This window comes from Stegodyphus dumicola, chromosome 1, assembly GCF_044657685.1.
Source record: "Stegodyphus dumicola isolate Sdum_Otavi_A_Nest chromosome 1, ASM4465768v1".
NCBI classification, from domain to species: Eukaryota; Metazoa; Arthropoda; class Arachnida; order Araneae; family Eresidae; genus Stegodyphus; species Stegodyphus dumicola.
The window spans coordinates 254,385,543-254,404,667 of NC_140768.1; the positions used below are offsets into that span (position 1 = coordinate 254,385,543).

At 30.1% G+C, this 19,125-nt stretch overlaps 1 protein-coding gene across 2 annotated transcripts in view; it reads left to right on the top strand.

Annotated features, from left to right (window-relative positions):
- The window catches only part of LOC118186312 (protein tiptop-like), a 331,058-nt gene that overhangs the window by 299,246 nt on the left and 12,687 nt on the right, over positions 1-19,125 (top strand). The gene's annotated exons all lie outside the window — the stretch shown is intronic.

The following is a 19,125-nucleotide window of genomic DNA, read 5'->3' on the forward strand; positions in this document are numbered from 1 at the left end:
ATATTGAATATTGTGAATTTTATCTTGAATACATCCATTGCTTTAGGACTATTATTTCGTCTATTTAGAAATATTCATATTACGCGGAAGAAATCCGTTTACGAGTTAAAGTTTATGAAATAAAAAGTTTTAAAATTTTTTGAAAAAGTGTATATAACTTAATTAAAATTATATCAAGATTTATTATTTCTTTTCATTCTAGAAGTAATCTTCTAATGTTTCATACGCATTTGGATTTTGGCATGGTTTATTTTTGCATGTTTGTTTCGGGAATTTTTCTGCTACGTAAAATAGAATATGAAGCTCTGAAATTGAATCATATTTTAGTTTTAAACGTGAGAAACAAAAGTATACTTTGCCAGATGTACAATTTTAATGTACTTTTTCTTGCTATATTAAATTTCTGCAGATTATTTTGAAAGCAGCGTTTCCGGACTGCAATGACCGCAAAAAGCAAACGCTAGCGAGTCATTTTTAATGTGACGTAAATCGGCACTAACCAATCAGGTTATCCGATAAAAGAGTGCTAGTTTTTGTATTACAACTGTTGGTAGTGTTTACAGCTTATTATAAGCATGTCTTGCTGACCTTTTCTGGTTAAAAAGAAACTTGTTCCTTATTATTGATGTAACTGAACTTTGCGACAAAAGTTGCCCACGTTGTATGAGTAATAAAACCGTGCATAAATTACACGAGTCAAGCATATATTATATGAGTTAGTTATTTTTTAAAATAGATTTTAAGGAATAGATAAACAGCAGAAGAGTTTTGTATATTAAGCTATTAAATTATAAATATGTACTTTTAGTGATTTTCTTTTATTTTTCACAAAGAATTTTTTCAACTCGGCAAATTTTTCTTCCCATTTAATGATAAATATTCGAACATGGGTAAGTTGTGTCGCAGTTGGCTTTACTAAAAAAAAAAAAAAAGACCTTTATCATTTTTCTGTTTTAATATAATGAATAGCATTCACACAAAATCCAAACTTATATTTGTTAATTAAATATGCATCTTTCATATATAATAATTCAGGACAAATTTAAATCTTCTTCCTTAGAAATCGGGATTATAAGGAAAAACTATAATACCTTTTCCCATATTAATGTTAAAAAGTTAAAAATTACGAAATTAACTGAAAAACTGCATTTCGAAACTGCATAAAAATAGTTTTTATTTTAAGTAATTTATTTAATTATTTTTTATTTTAAGTAAATATGTGTAATGTTTTCAAGTATTTATACTTTTTACACAAATTGTTTTTTCCATTTAAAATATTTTTCTCTTAAATATTAAGTTATTTTTCATTTACAACACTAAATTCTTATTTGATTCTTAATGCTGTTTTTTCTATTACTGAACACTTGTTTTTCATTGAATATTTCACCGTAAAATGTGTCTGAATATTCTAATCAAAATAAATATTTTCGTATACATAACAGTTTTACTGTCATCTTCCGCATAATTTCTAATAAAAATTTAACTTCCGTTTGAATTAAGTAATTTTAGTTTGCCTCAGAAAGTTAATTTCTTCTTTAAAGTTTATTGTGCACGAAAGCTAAAAGAAAGTTACAAACATTTGAGGCACTGGAAAAGTGTATTTAACTATATACAGTTCCGTTATAAATCAATATTAGTTATATATCTTTCTTATAATCTTGGCGTAATGTTTTGTGTACTTCATGTTCCGAAGTGGTAGAAATGACTTGTACTGAATATGGGAAAAAAAAAAAAAATTAACAGTTTTTTAATAAGTCTTTTAAAAATATTTTTATTTTTAACGTATTGTTTGATTAAAAACTGGGGAAGAGAGATCTATTCAGTTAAAATTTACTTGAGGTCAGGTATTTTAAGGAGAGGAGAAACATTTTTTCTTTCTTTCTTTTTTTTTTTTCGTTCTTTTATCTCTCTTTTTTATATACATGCATTGGCTTTTAAGGGAATATAATAAATATGTTGAAAGTGTGCTATTTTTGCCTTTACCAACTAGACGTCAATTTTAATAATTTACAATATATCAATGTAAAGCCCTAAATTTTAATATTTCACGCTTCATATTTGAAGGCGATTTCTCGTTTTAATATTCCTAGTATCAATTTTATTCTTTTCTGGTGCCATTTAACACTTTTGGGAAATAACACACACAAAAAAATCATTCGCTAGCAAAGAAATTTCATTCTTCAGATACACATTAGATCAGTAAAGAGAACTACATTTTCGTTCATATTCTTTAAAAACAGTAGATTCACAAATTCGAAGGGGGGAAAGAGTGTGGCAAATTTGTTGCTAGTTTACGAGCAAACATTATTTTGTGGCATAGCGCATAGAAGTTTCTTTTTAGACTAACTGTGTAATGGTTTTAATATTATCAGTTTAATATGTTATAAATTAAATCAAATAAACGTAAAAGAACGATAAAAATGATTAAAAGCAAAGTTATCGTTTTTAATTTTTTAGTTGTTTCAGGGATAAATAATATGATTTTATAGTTTGAAAGCTAAATTAAAGATCTAGTTTCGTATGCATTCTTAAAGAATCGTTAAAGTTGCGCGTACATGATTAATAGTGCGGTAAGATAACACGATGTGAAAATGAAACCCGACTACAGACACTTCTAATATCCAAACAATAGTTAAATATTTGATATGACTAACTATCCTAATTATATCTGTTTTTATTTATTAAAATCGCAAAATTATAATTGTTTCGATGTGAGTGCAAAAAGAATAGAACTTATTTAGTTATTTAGATTAGTTTTTAGGATTAATCATTATTTAAGAAAAGCGAGATTTAAAAATATTTGAGAACGTTACCATCTCAATCTGTTAGTTTTCAGGAAAACGTTTTAGCATTCTGTTGTTTATATGTTTAATACTGAACTATGGTTTTCCTATTTCATAGTTCTTAAGACGTTCCATATTTCCTAAGACGACACTTTTGCTTTCATAAGATTGCCCAAATTATAAGAAGTAATACGATTTTTTTTCTTACGCTCTTATATGTATTTTTATCAGTATGTATTCCGAGTTGAACTAGTAATATGCCTGTCATATTTTAAGAATGATTCAGAGTACATTCATGTTTTAGAAATTAAAAGTATAAATTTATCCGAAATATTTTGAATATTAGTTCCATCTGAATGGTTGTCATTTAATTGAGGAGAGAAAATAAATTATGAAAGATTAATTACATAAATCATTATCAAAATCCATTAAAAACTATCATTTGTTCCCTGATCCAAAAATGGCATCCATTTTTATGCTAATATATCACTTAATTGCGTAAACAAGGATATAATTTCTTCGATAATTAGCACTAATTATCATAATGTACAGTTTAATTATGTTTATATAGAAAAATATGCGAGAGGTTTCAAATGTGAATGAATGTATGTATAGGCAGTGGGTGGGTGGGATCTAATTAACACATTATAAGAAAGTGAAAATGTGTCACATATTCTTATACAGTAAAATAGCATTTCTATATCTTTCAAGGAATCTCTCAAAAAGACATATAATCAGAGTTTCTTGTTAAGAATGCGATATGTGTATTTTGGCTGTAGCATTTGAACAATACCAGAGTTGTTATGCAAATCCAAGTTGATCGTGCTTTAGTTTATATAAATTACTACAGGTAAAAATGTATTTTACTCTTAAACTCGTAAGGACTAGAAATACGTAATATTTAATAAAAAATGGAATATTAATAGATTTATCTTAATTGATCATCTTGAATAAATAACACATTTTTTTTTTTTTTTTTTTTTTTTTTTTTTTTTTTTTTTTCAGGGATGTTTTAACATGAATTCGGATTTTAATTTTTTCCGAAGATAAAAAGTTTCAAGCGCTCTTTGAGTCTGAATTTTAAGCGAATCACAAACAGCATAAGGGAAAAAAAAAATTCCTTACCGTTGTATGTTCTAACCCTCTAAGCGATCTGCTTTCGATTCAAAATCTGGTTTTAAATTCCTGTCCAATCTGAGATTTTCCACATCTTCCTCCCTCTTCTATCGCAATATAATACTTGTGCTATTCAAATGCCAGCGAAAGAAAAAAAATTACTCTCGAAGAAACTGTTTGGACTGCCTAAGTAAATGTCGATGAGCAAGGGCAGAAACGATATAACCATATAAATATATTTTTTTTAATATTAGTGTGAGTAGGAATGAGTGGGAGAATAGATGAAAATTGAAACGTATAAACGATGTTTCTCTGAATTAGTTCGCTTTAAAAAGCAGTAATTTAAAATTGAAAAAATCCAACCAAAATAATAACCATGGGGGGGGGAACTCGTTTTGTCGATTAACATCTTTCCAGATTAGTGTTTTTTTTTTTTTTTTTTTTTTATAATTTCTTTGCTAGTTTTGCTGTCAATCTTAAATTCCTGTTTAACCGGGAAATACCCAAGTTCATTTAAGCGGTGCTTTTAACCGTTTTGATCAAGAAGAATAAAATTGAAGAAGAAAATGTGTTGCAAGCAAAATTAAATGAATAGTATTACTTTGTCCAAAGTTGTTTAGTTTTGGATAATACTCTACAGGTGATATAGCTGGCAAAAATATAGCACACAGTCACCTTTCAATTAAGCGGGTTACGAAAAAACTGAGCCCTATCAAAAAAAAAAAAAAAAAAGAATCTCTAATTATTGCGACGCGGTATTTTGAGACTCAACTCTTACTACCGAACACCATCAGTGTACAACAACGCCGTCTACGGAATATATTAAAAAAATAAAAATGTGCATGAGGTTAACACTAGTGATAGCAGATGTCTAGCAGATGAATACTACTAAAAAACAAAAAGTTAAAACACTTTTCCTTACGAATTTGAATTAAGTGACATATTAATTCAAACTTTCTTGTTTGTGATTTTAACGCCATCTGTTAATTTTGTTCTTTAAAATGCCGTTTATAACTTAGTTTCTTCATTTCTGATGATGTTTATTCTCCTGTTATTTACAATGCATTCTTTTTGTTTTTAATGCTGATTTAGTTTTTGCGGCCAAACAAACTTATTCTCCATACCAAACTGCTTACACATATATAAAATTTTTCATAGTATTTTTTATACGGATTTTTTTCTCTTGCCTGTGTTTTCAAATGCTCTTGGATTCACGGTGTTATGTAACCGTCCTCCTCGATAATATCCCGGTTAATGAAGTATTGACTGCGTATGTTTATTTTCAGTAAAACTCCACTATACTGAACCTCCGGATATAAAGAACGAACATTTTAGTCTCGTTCAATTTCTTATACGCCTGGAATGTTATGTTATAAGCCTGGAATTAGTTTTCAAATGCATGAAAATCGTATCTAACAAACTTTACGGATATTTTCGATTGTATTTTTCTTTAAGCACTTTTAGTAATTTTTCCAGAGTTTGTGCAAATTTAAATTGACCGATTGTTAGCCATTACTATTAGTAGCCCCTGTTTGGCAGCCTTAAACTTATTCTATGTTTAGTTAATAGGATAGCGAAAAACGCCTTTATTTTACTGATTTTCATCGCCATCTTTCTCTGTTTCCTGACTAAAGATAATGCAAGACAGCTTGTACCAGTCAGTTTTTGGGAAAACCATTACGCGAAATAATCATGTTTTAGAACACCATATTGTATCATGCAGTGAGTACTGAGCCAAAGAACGTGAATGTGTTCTCTGATTCCACTCGAGTTCTTTAATTGAGCTGTAAGATTGAGCGCTCTGTTTAAGTCTCATGCTGCGATGAGAATTTTGAAATTTTTGCTACTCAGAGAAAACGAAAAGAGTGAATATAGTCTAATAAGCTTGGAAATTCAGAAGTCGTCTTTTTAGGGAATGGAAATGTTTTATTTGTATTAGGCTTGTTTATTTCAGTATTTTTAAAACTTTATAGAAATTCTGTCTTCTAATTGGGGTGGGAGGTTGCATTAAAGTATTTTGCTTTGAGTTTGCATGGGGGAGGATTTAGCGTGCTTAAATTGATATTATATTTTGAGGGAAGACTCTAAACCATGGCTTTTGTACTAAATAATTTATCATATAAAATAACTGACGTATGATGAAACTGAAAAAAAAGGGGGGGGAAGGAAAGAAACCAAATTACGCATAAAATAACAGTTGTTATTAACTCTTATTATAATTTGCAAAAAAAATTTTATTCATTACTAATGGTAGATGTGACGATGCAATTTTTTTTTGAGAAATTCCTCCCCCTCCCCCGGATCGGGTATAAGCGAGCCAAATTTTCAGTTTCTTGAAACTCGTTATAACGAAGTTTGACTGTATAGCGCTACAAAAACAAGTAGATTTCAGCCGCTTTCTGACTTGTTTTGACCGTAGTGACATGGCCGACCTTTGTCAACATACTAGCTTCAGTTTTAGATAATAAGAAAAGACGGTTGTACTGCTTTCTTCTGTGTTAACTTGTTTGGCAACCGCATTTTCCACTCCTTGGTGTCATAAGATGGCACTATTGCATGCTAAGCGCAAGTTTGGCACAAAGAGCTTCTAAATCATAATAATTATAGATTATTAATTATATAAATCATTAATTATTGAATTAATGCAAAGAAAAATTTCGAAAATTTAGCGCGTTTAGGAAAAGAGCGCGAAGTTTCATTTTTGGCAGAAATATCGTCTATTTATGATGTTTTAACTTTCCAAAAATTAAGTAACTATAGTTCTTTGGATATGATAAACATGAAGTATTACTGCTCACTAATTTAGTAACTGTAGTTCACGGACGATTTTAGGAAATAAACTTCCATTAAAAAGAGTTGTTAAATTAAATTTTTTGATGCATGCAACTCAGAATGAGTTATTGATAAAAGGAGTAACAAAGAAAGCATGAAAAATTGTGTCAGGTAAAATAGTTAAAATAAAAATAGTTTGCTTGTATATATTTAAAATCAATTATCTAAAAAAAAATTACAATATAGCGGAATATCCCTGAATTAAATAAAAATACACCTAAGAAAATTAAGATATTTGTAAGATATATAATTTAAAACTATCGAAAGAAAAAAAAAAGTAATTTATAACCGTAATTAAGTTTCTTTAACTATGATGTCTAATCAGACATCACTGGTAATCACAGCATCATGCTTAAATTAAACCTACAAGCTACTAGTGAAAGTAAATAAACTGTGTGTGAATATTATTGGATAAGGAAGATTGAAATTGAAGTCTTTAACTAAAATTAATTATTTATTCCAGTGCAGCGCGCTTCGAGGGAATTGAATCCGACATTGGTTTAAAAATTTCGGTTGATGTTAGAAGAAAAATTAAAACAATGATCAAATCAACAGTGGTATCTTTTTGACTGAAGTCAAAACTAGGCGAAATATAAATTTTTTATAATTGTCAGTATCATACTCAGTTCTGTAGGAGTGCCAGGATCTATCCTGACAAAACAACTTAATTATTTTAAAATGTTAAGTTGGGCCGATATCCATCAAGTGCTTTGCTGTAATAAAATTATCTATTTCTAGCTTAAAATCTTAAAAAATCCAAACCTGTGCAAAAGTAGCTTGTGTGAGGGCAGTCTCAAATTATCCAATACATGCAGTAGACATTAACAAACAAAAGTTTTTTTGTTGTTAGAATTTAGACATATTTCATCGCAATAACTGATAAAATAGAATCTGTAGATATTATTGCGTACGAATGATAGATTTAATTTTTCCTTAATTTTTTTTTACCATACATTTTATGCTTTATTCTTCTCTTACGATGCTTTTTATGTGATATATTTTCCAGAGTTTTAAACTGCATGTTATGCACTAAAAAAAATCCGAGTATGAAACAACACTTCCTCAGTTCAAACTTATGTTATTCAAATGCCGCTGCTTATTGTTTTTAAATGTTTTTAGCTTGTTTATTTGTTTCTTTGAGTCAAATATTATAATTAATTTTTAAACCCCTTCTGTCGACACGATTTTCTTGAATATTTTCATACGAACATATTAACAGTACATTGTTAACTTAGGATCTTTACAAAACTCGATACAGATATTTTTTAATTTCGTATCGAATTTTTGTTACAAGTCTTTGTTTAACGGCCAAACTAATTATCGCTTAATTTTGATTTTTACACTTTAACGATAATAACGATAGTCTTTCAATTAAAAGTTTAAAAATTTCTAATATAATTTGCCAAATTTTTCCCTGTTTTTCGCTCTGTAAACGTGCTTTTCTAAGAATGATGGATTTTAAAATCAGAATATTTAGTTTTCATTGATGGCAAGCTCACAGTTCTAAACGATTATGTGACTGACTTAAGTGACGATTAACTCTGATTTCATAATCAGTAATAAATTTAAATGAGTTTAACGTAATCTTATGTCAAATTAGAAAAAAATATATGAATGGTGTATGCTTGTGAGTTGCAACAGTTTCCCATTTTTTCAGAAAATGATTTTCTTGCTATGAGGAAAATAACAGTAGATATCGATTTAAAACATAAAATGAGATCTGGAAGAGAATTCTTTCAAATAAGAATTTATTTTATTTACTTGCCCTTAACCCATCATACTAACTTAAGCTTTATGATAGCACAACGTACTTAAATTTAGCTAATCTAATGATATACATATTTATGCCAATTATTCTGAGACTATGATAAAGGTATGATCCATCATTGACATATAAAGACTGGTGGGAGGAACAATCCCTTATACAATTTGATATATTTCCGGATGGGGTGATTCTAATCTTCCTAGAGTTATAAGTCTCTCACTCTATGCCTGCAGGCACACTCACTATATCCTTTCTATTCTAGGTTCTAATTTTATCGTCTGACCATCTGTTCCTCAGCTTTGCAGAACTGGGGAGGAAAAAATGTATTTAGTATCTTTTTTTCTCTGTGATGTATTTATTGTTGTGAGATTTATCTGCGAAGAACGGGAGCTATGAATAAATTGTTTTTTATGTGTTGAAAAATTTGTTTGATAAATTTTTGCAGTAGTACTAAATACGGATTTTAGTAATACCGAAAACTGATTGAGATTTTGAAGTAACTGTGTACTGAAATCCAGAAAACTTGACATTAGGACCATTTTATTCGTTATCATAATTGTGAAGATATTCCACAAGATGCATATATGGTTGGAAAAGATGCTTTATTTTTGAATAAATAAAAACGAAAGCTCTGAAATAGACGCTTATGAATGGCTTATGAAAAACTTCTGCGGTAACTATAAAGCTGCTATAGTTTCAAAGCAGAAGAAAGTTAAAATTTGGAATATAAAAAACTGTAATTTGATTAAAAACCCGAGATTTTAAATTATTCCAAACTGCTTCAAAATGAGTGAGATGTACTTGCGTGTTATAAGTTCTTATTTTTAAGCAGTGTAATGAATTATGTCTAATAGGAAAGGGAGATCTCTATATAAGATATAAGCCATTAAGTCATGACTTAGTTATATTATAGTAAATTACTTTAATTAGAAGTATTATTAAATACACTGATCTGAATCACATGTATTAAAAATGAAAATGCAATAAGACAATGTATGTATTGCTTTCAAGTCGTTCAAATTAAAGTCGTAAATTCAAGATCTCATACATATCGAATGGCAATACTTCTAAGAACTGGCAATCTGCCGGATCACTTGGCTGATGGCACTGTAACGCAAAAAGATGCGAAAAGTGAAAAGATAAAGCTATATCTATTTCTAGGGTCAAAATTTGTCTTGATGTATGAAAGAGACACATGCTGAAGTAAAACGCAAAATTAGGCGGGGATATCAAATTGAAGTGCATTTATATAAAAACTCAAGTTTGATATAAGATCTACGTGAATCTAAGGCCTCCTTTTCCCCATTTGTAATTCTATATTGTTAATGTTTTTGTACATCTGGTATCCTACACCTATGAAAAGTAGTAAAATTAAAGTGTAATATATTTTTTCGTTTTTAAAATGCTGGAGAATGTCAAACAGTTGTACAAAACCACTTAATAAATGCGACCTCATGAAGAAATATAAATTTAAGAGGATGTTTGTACATTGTAAATTAAGAAAGAATTAAAATTTGAATGTAATGCGCATTTTTAAAAGGAAACGTATTTCCCTTTCGCCGTTATTAGTGACATTTAGCTGTGAAAGAATTTCAGAAATATTATATAATATGTATCGAAACAAAATGTAAAAGTATAACAACATATATTAAAACAGAAAGTTTCGGCGACTTGTTCAATAATGCATTCGATTCTAAAGGAGAAAAGTTCATTACACAAAGCTTGTGTATTTAATGGTTTGATAATTTACGAATACCACAATCAGCGCTTCTTAGAACTAATTTTACCATTATTATACACTTTTTTTTATTGCGAACGTTCATTACGAGGTCTGTTTTCTTCAGGACGCGCGGAGTCGTTATAACAAGTATCAACTTTATAATTAAATGGAGTTGTAAATAAATTAGTATATTAGCTGTAACTCGTGCTTTTAAATTCTAAGATAATTTCCTTCAATGTTAATAGCATTAATTTTTCCTTCCTTTAGTTCCATGTTTCTGCAACTTTTCTTTGTTGTATCAGCTGAATTTTTTTCCCGCCTAAGGCCTGTATTTTTCAAAAACAGAATGGCAACGTGTGTTTCTGTCGTCCATTCTGTCGTATACAGATTATTGTTTGTAATGTGTGTTTATGTCTTCCTTACCTGCAATCCATGAAACTAACAACTTCTAGTAGATTTGTGATGAACCGACCAGCCTCCGAATAAACCAGTTGTAGGTAAATCCGAAAAAGAATACAAGATCGTATTTAGAAGTTGTAAATCAGATAAGAAAGGAAGCATATATGCTTTTTTTTTATTTAATTAAAAATAATATTCCCCCACATCCATTTCCATTTCTATTTTTGAAGCAAAATTGCGTCAGTTTTCCTGTCAATTTGTTTATTACATTCCTGATTTTCGGTTTATTACATATCTGATTCAGCGTAAATTTTAAGAAAAGAAAATTCATTAAGAATTTAAAAAATAATAATAATAAAAAATCTGAAAACTTTTTCGGATTTTACATTACGCCCAAAGTGACTTTTTTTTTTTTTTTTTTTTTTTTTTTTTTTTTTTTTACCGTTTTGTGGGTTACCTTTATTTATTAAATATCATGTTCTTCCCACTTAAACCGTAAAATTCAGTTCATATAGTAGTTTCGCAAAATAATTTAAAAATGGGCCTGTAAAATGAGCTCGCGAGACTGTCTATCAGAAATTCAGTCTCGCACGCTGGAGATAAAAATGATTTTTTTTCCCATACAGTGTTGCCAATGCTTGCTTTGAAATCCTTGAGTTTTTTAATCAAAAATTCGTTGAAGTTTTACAAAATATGAAGTAGATAATAAAACAAATTCCAAATTTGGGCCTCCAGATGCCCATATTCGGCTGGAAACATACGCTATTGAAAATTTGTTGGCTTTAGGTACCGTCGTTTTATCACGATGCGGAAAATATATATATACATTTATGCAGATTTTTTATTATTTAATTTCTTTAATATAATACAGGGCTGTAATATTTGGTGGCAACAGTTTGAAAAGTGAACCAATATTTAAAGTTTTCAACGCAAAATGCCAAAAACAAAATTAATAGTCCTCCTGGATTAACGCTGTTTAGGCTAAAAAAACATGTGCACACATTACAAAAATGTTTGCTATCTAAAAGACACAGACATCAACTATTGGAAGTTAAAGCTTAAGAGCTTCAAAATTGCGACCAATAGTAACGGCTGAAACATCCCTATTCTTAAGCAGATAGCTCGCGAGGGCTATCTGCCTAAGGGTAGAGATGCCTTCGTGGAGAATTCTCTGAAGGAAACTTATCATATCCACGTTACACATACGAAAACCACAAAAACGCCCATGCAGCCAACCTGTTCGCTTGGAATCAAAACTAGGTCGAACTACCAGTGTTCAGCGACTTTAACGCTCTGTGGCTAGTGGGGCCACAGAGAATCTATTGTATGTTGCTTTTATTTTTATTCATTTCGTAGTGGGCATACCAGTAATCAGGCTGCTGCAAAGTATTTGTGTTCGAACTTAATAGCATCAATATTGCATGCTTGGGATTTTATGTAGTTTTCCTCAGGATTAGCTTGTATTCCACTTTGTAAACATGCTAATTTTCTTTTGAAATCCGCCACAGAAGTTATCCATGTTAAAACAAGATGCTTTGTCAAAACCATTGAGTTAAGTAAAACTGTGTAATAAAGTTTAAAGTTACGGTCATCATTAAAATTCGTTAAAAAAATGATTTTCTTAAAAGTATTTTAAGGAAAACCTTATTACTTTAATTTTAAGAACTTTGGATATTGTTTAGCCAAAACTTGAACGTAGAACTTAAAAATCCTTATCAAAAGTATTCTTCTAATTAGAAATCGAATGGACTATTCTTAAGCATAGCATACGATTTGTTTTAGCTAAAATTATTTTTTCTCTTTGAGGCACACAGTGGTCAAAGGAACACTTTAAATTCGCTTGCCAGTGATTGATGCTTGATTTCTAATTCCTAGTATTGAATGGGTACGCTGCTTAGAATTTTTGGTACTTTTCCGTTTCGCCGGCGCAAATCTCGCCAAGCAGACTTTATTGGCGACAACATACAGTATACACGTAAAAAATATTAAAAAAATGTTAGTTCTAAGAATTCTTTTTAAAAAAGAAGGCATAAACATTTTAATGTCGCTTAAAATTTTATAAAAAGCCAATAAATAAAGACAACAAATTTGTAAAAAGACATTAAGAATTTACTATGCTTTCATGGTTCAACATCCTGATTCGCCGGTTCATATCACGTGACCCCAAGCGATCTCATCTCAAGTAAACTACTCTACAAAAATCTAATGCTCTTAGTAATTATCCACATTAATTTCAAGTTAAATCTTAATTTGGAACACAAGTTTAAATGCAAGAAATATTTCAATTCGTACGAATAGCTTACTCAGAAATTATGTAAAACTGCAGTGCTTTACTTCGCTAATGCATTCTCATTAGAATTGATGAATTTAACCCTTGACTTTACCTTTTCTATATTTTTCGGCTTCGGGTAAGTGCTGTGATTGCATCCTAATTAACTTAATTACCGAAAATTGCCTTAAACATAAAACTGAACTATCTGATAAAAATTATATGTAATGATATGCCAGTATTGAAAGAAACAATCAATCTGATAAGAAAAAGCTGCGACTTGTTTTGAAAATGAGGCGTAAAAGGTTACCAGCGAGAATATTTCGTTTGGCATGGGTTGTACCATTATTGGCGACTTTATCGCTTGCGCCGGCAAAACGGAAAAGTACCGAATTTTTATGGTTTGCATCGTGCGTAATATAGTATATAGGGTCCGCTTCTTTCATTCGCGAAGGCATTTCTTCTTTTAGAAAGATAGACCCAGTGGGCTTTCATATTTTTAAATGATGTAAACAATCCAATCTTCTAGAGTAATTTTTATATGTGTGTATACTGTAGGCAAGAAAGATTGAATTGCTTTACTACCATCTTTTTATATTCTAATTTAATTCACTGTAACTGATTAGAGGAATATTTTAATGTATTTCAATTTCGATTCTCGTATAAGAGTGTGCTGGATGATGTGTGCAAGTAAAGCCATGTGCTAAGAACACTCCCCTCCCCAATTTTCGATAACAGTTAATTACATGAATAGATGAACAGTAATACTAATTTCCGATCTGAATAATTTATTGCAAAATATGCGTGTTCATTAAGTAGTACCATCTATTTGTCTTAAAAAAAGTTCATTTATTATAAAGCCATATTGTATGTTTTGTTGGATTACTTACAAAGTTAAAATCTGTGTAAGTGCTCCTTTTTCCTTAAGTAGTTAGGCTAAGTTACTTGCGTGAGTGTAGTGATACGCAAATTGCCGTTTTTTTTTTTTTTTTTTTTTTTTTTCCCGCCGAAGAAAAAAACTGTCGAGTGTATGATGAATTACTGATTTTTAATTAATTTGAGACTTCAGGCATTGTGATGATAAAGAACTTGATAGGCAACTGCTTTTTTTTTCTAATGTTTATCCAGTGTATAGAATTAGAACTAGTTTGCAACGACAGTGTATCTAGTTCCACACGCCAAATGCTTGCAACACTTTTTTCTTTATTTTCTCCTGTTGATATTGATAAATAAATTAGAATTGTGTACACTGTTGTGTAAAAACTTATAAATAATAATAAACTTGTAAATATTATAGCATTATTTTGTTACAGTTTGACAAATTAAAAGCAATATTTACCTATTTTTTTATTTTCTATCATTTTTTTAAGTAAACAAAAAATTGCAAGAGTTTTCATTTAAAAAAGTGACCCACGTGAGACTTTTCATGCAAAAAATTTAAACAAGAAAATAAAATTCAGCAACTTTAGTACTGGAATCCAAAAATCAAGTCCTGGAAATCTGCAATGCCATTTTTTTTCCTACTGTATATTAAACACATAAACTGCCCTTTCAGATTTAGAATTCATTGGCGAAATGTAGATGTTTTGTAGAAAGGCACATTTATTTTTGAAATTATTTAGAGGCTTTCGAAGAAATTTTTAATGTAGTTATGTCTCGTGTTAAATTTTCATGATTTTTGTGTGACTGATTCTTTCTTGATAGTTAAAATAGGTCAAATTAGTCCAAAGGGACTTTGTCCCTGAAGGACTATAGTTTTCGTTTTGCGATTTTGCGTTGAATCATTATAAATGTCCGTTTCACTTTTCAAACTGTAGCCACCAACTGTTAGAGTCCTGCATTATATTTGAAGAAATTAAATAATGAAAAATCTGCATAAATGTAAGTATATTTCTCGCATTGTGATAAAACAACGGTACATAGAGCCATCGAATTTTGCATGATGTAACCCTCCTACGAATATGGTCATGTGGGAGACCAAATTTGAAATTTGGAATTTGTTTTATGATAGATTTCATATTTTGTAAAACTTTAAAGAATGTTTGAGTAACAAGCTCAACGATTTAAAAGCGAGCAATGGCATCCCCCCCCCCCCCCAAAAAAAAAAAAAAAAAAAAAAAAAAAACCTTTTTATCTCCAGCGCGCGGAACCGTGTATCGGAAATTCTATAGGTATGCTCATTTTAAAATTATTTTGCGACATTGCTATTGACCTGAATTTTATGGTTTAACTGCAAAGAATATGATATTTAATAAATAAAGGTAACACACAAAACGTTAAATAAACGCTTTTTTGGACGTAATTTAAAATCTGAAACCTTTCAGATTTTTTTTTTTTTTTTTTTTTTCGCTATGTTTTTAAGCAAACAGGACGTTGACATTTTTGGTCATGTCCCTGCTTTAAAAAATATATATCTAAATATAAATTTTTACATTAATTCTCTCAGAAAGTCGTAATTTTCTCTCGTGGTGTAGATTATATATATAAAAAAACTCATTTAATATAGAAATTACTAGGCTTAAAAACTCTAAATAATATAATTTAAATTGTTTGCACCCGATATAATAATCGGGTCACTTAGTGGTACAGAATAAGCGCTGCTGAAGTGGTTTATTTATTATTTTTTTTAACAGTCTGTAATTTTCTATTATCTGCTTCGCAAGAATTTAAGAAACACTTAGTCTTGCAATATATGAGGTTATTAAAATATGTGCAAAGTTAATGCAGGTAACTGTTATGAAAGTTTATGCATGCACCATATGTATGAAAGAGGTTATTTTTAATCGTTTATGACAAAGCACTTGAACATTATTTGTTTAAGGGAAGGAATGCTTTCGTGGAGAATTTTTTAACTGAAACTGGCTTGTTTATACGTCACGCAGGAGGAAAATCATAAAAATGCCCATGTTCGAACCGAAGCCGAACTATCAGTCCAGTCTTCAGCTGTTATGTCCACTCGCACGTACTGGGCATATGTTAGTAAAAGAGATAGAAGAAAAATCAAGTATCAGGGAACTAAAATTTCTCTGTCTTGCGATCAGTAAAATTCGTGTTTTCATAATTAAGACAATTTCCACTTCTTTTTTGAAATTTATAATCTTCCAAAAAGATGTATATTGTATAGTGACGCCGTCAGTCATAGTAAATCAGTGACTTAGCCATTGGAAATGTTTTTTCCCCTCTTTCCTAGTTCTCTAGATCCAGATCCCAAGTCTGCTGCACTGGCAATTGAACCCGAGTTCAAATCACAGAGAACGGTTTAAGATCATGAGTGTCTTTATAATAAAATTACGATTACCTCCACATCATTAGAATGAAAAATTGAAATAAATAAATAAGCGGTGCATTGGCTAAAGAATGAGGAGAAAGACCGTTACGGATTTAACAAAGAATTAGATAAGGAGTCCCCAGTGGACAAGAGAGATGACATCCCGGAGCGTGCCTAAATAAAATAAGCATTTACCCCCTGTGCGCCCGCAATTCTGGTAATTGAATCCGAGTTCAAATCCCAGAGAATGGTTTAGGAAATGGGTGTTTTTTGTAACTTTCCGCAAATATAACGTAAATGTGAGCAAGTTTACCTGAAACGGTCCTTAGGAAAAAAACTCTTTCTCCCCCCCCCTCTGTGTATTTTGTATTTATCAGCTAACGTTAACTCCTCCCCCCCCCATCATTAAAAAGTGCACAAATTTGAATGGTTAATATTAGAACTGGAGAAAATACGACACAAAAACTTATGAGAATATCGGCTTACTATGAATTTAAAAGCTCTAGACAAATATTAAGTTTTACTTCATGTTACATTATTCAGCAAAAATGTGAATGTAAATACGTCCATCATTTCATGTATATGGGTAGAATATAGCAATTTCTTTGTAAATGAGTACAAATGAGCATAAATTTTGGGTATTTTAAACGAGATTAGTACTTGTTATCCATGTTTTATCTAGAAAAACGTATTTTCGGGGATTATTAAATAAGGATTTCAGTTCTTGTAGATGATATAAAAATATCTATTAATTATGCTATGGAGAAAGAAAATAAACCTTATTGGATATATTTTTACCAAAATATTTATTTTGGAACTTACTGAAGTAAAACAAGTAGTAAATTTAATAGGTTAGTTATTTTTCAATAAAATTTAAGCAGTGAAATATTAATTGCGAAATATTTAACTATGATTACATAGCTGTCATGTATAAGTATTTTTATATATGCGCGAAGTGTATTTTCGGAGCCAGTTTGCAAATAAATTAAAATCAGCATTCTCTTTACATATTATATACGGAATTATAATGTTTATTGCAATACAATAGTTATAAAAAAAGGTATCCGGTGTAGTATATTTTCATGTTGAAAACAAAAGCAGGTGTTTTCAGAATTTTTTACTTATTTTTTTTATCAGTTTCAATATCAGATCTTATTGTCTTATTAGTCCAAAGAGGCTTTGTCCCTGAGGGACTATTGTTTTCCTTTTGCGATTTTGCGTCGAATCACTTTGAATATTCGTTTCACTTTTAAAACTGTTGCCACCAATTATTATCGCCCTGTATTATACTTGAAGAAATTAAATAACGAAGAATCTTCATAAATGTATATATGTTTCTCGTATTGTGATAAAACGACGGTACCCAGAGCCATCCAATTTTAATCCTACTGCGAATATGGGCATCTGGAAGCCCAAATTTGAAATTTGGAATTTGTTTTATTATCGATTTCCTATTTTGTAAAACTTTAACGAATTTTTGATTAACAAACTCAAGGATTTCAAAGCGAGCAATGTCAACGTTGTACAGAAAAAACATTTTTATCTTCTATGAAATCTTTCAAATTTTATTTTTTTAAATATTTTATTCCATTCTGCTGCTTACAAGAAAAATAATATTTTGTAAATAAATAATAATAGATAAAACATGGAATTAAAACCAGATGAAGAAACTTGATAGCTTCGGTGAATTCAGAAAACTTTAAAGACTACATTTGTTAGGTTACTTTGTTATGGCAAAACATCCAGAATTATCTGATTTAGAAGTGATACCTTCAAGCAGAACTTTCTAAAGATTTGTTTGTTTGTTTATTCGATTGCAACAAAGCACGTGAAAGTTATGCACGTGAAAGTTATGAGTAATGGAAGAGATGCCGTCGGGGAAAACTTTATACTGGAAATGGCTTATATTCACGTTGCAACACGAAGACGGCTTCAGAAACTACAAGCAGCCAGTTAGTTCCGTTACACGCTTGAAGCAAACTGCCGTCGTAGATTGGGTTTATTAACTCCGCTACAGAGTTAATAAACCCAATCTACGACAGACTATAGGCTTCCTAGTATGAAAGATAATAAATTAAGGATAATCAGAAATAAATTAAGATAAATTAAAATAATCCCCCAATTTATGTAGTGGTATGTTAAAAAGTTTGTTATTTAATCTTCTCGGTGTGTTTAATCTTCTCGGTAGAGGAAAATAAAATTTTACTAATAGTTAATTTTCGAACTGATCATGCGTTTAAATGAAAGAATAAAATTTTAAGGCTTTCCAAATATATTTCTCATGAGGTAAAGGCATAAATTAATTCTTTTCTTTAACTAAATCTGCGTTCTCTAACTGAGCAAACAGTTTTATATTTTCGTTTTCGTGTTTTCCTTGTGATATTAATTTCTGCCGCGGTACAAATTAACTTCTTAGCAATCCAAACTGAACGCTGTCCCCAGACTCAAGTATCCTAAAAATAGAAATTTCATTACAAAGTTTTCTTACATGTTTAATGTTTATGTAATGTTAATCATCTGAGATTACTGCAGTGTTAGTATTTGCTTTTTTTTCTTAAGAAAATCTTCAAAAGAATGTACGTGTTCGTGATCACTCACGATTGATTAAATTTAATGTTTTCATTCACGTTAAGTGATAACGCTATACTGGACACTTTTCACTTTCTGGAGCGGGAGTGTCGTTATGATACGGCAGATGGCAGCTGTTTCAAATATCGACAAATAATACGTATCTTGGAGTAGTTATGTCAACATAACTTCTGACAGAGAAAATATTTGCGGTGTGGTGGAATATAAGAGAGAAGTAGATTTTAAACTTTAAAAAGAAAATGCATGCATGTCGATGATGAGGTAATCTTACGAGTATTAATATCCGTTTTATGCTATCTTACGGATATTAATCTTACAAATTTTGTTTTTGCGTTGCTTTTCAAATAATGCAATTTTTTTTGTTAGAAACATTTTTTAAATTTG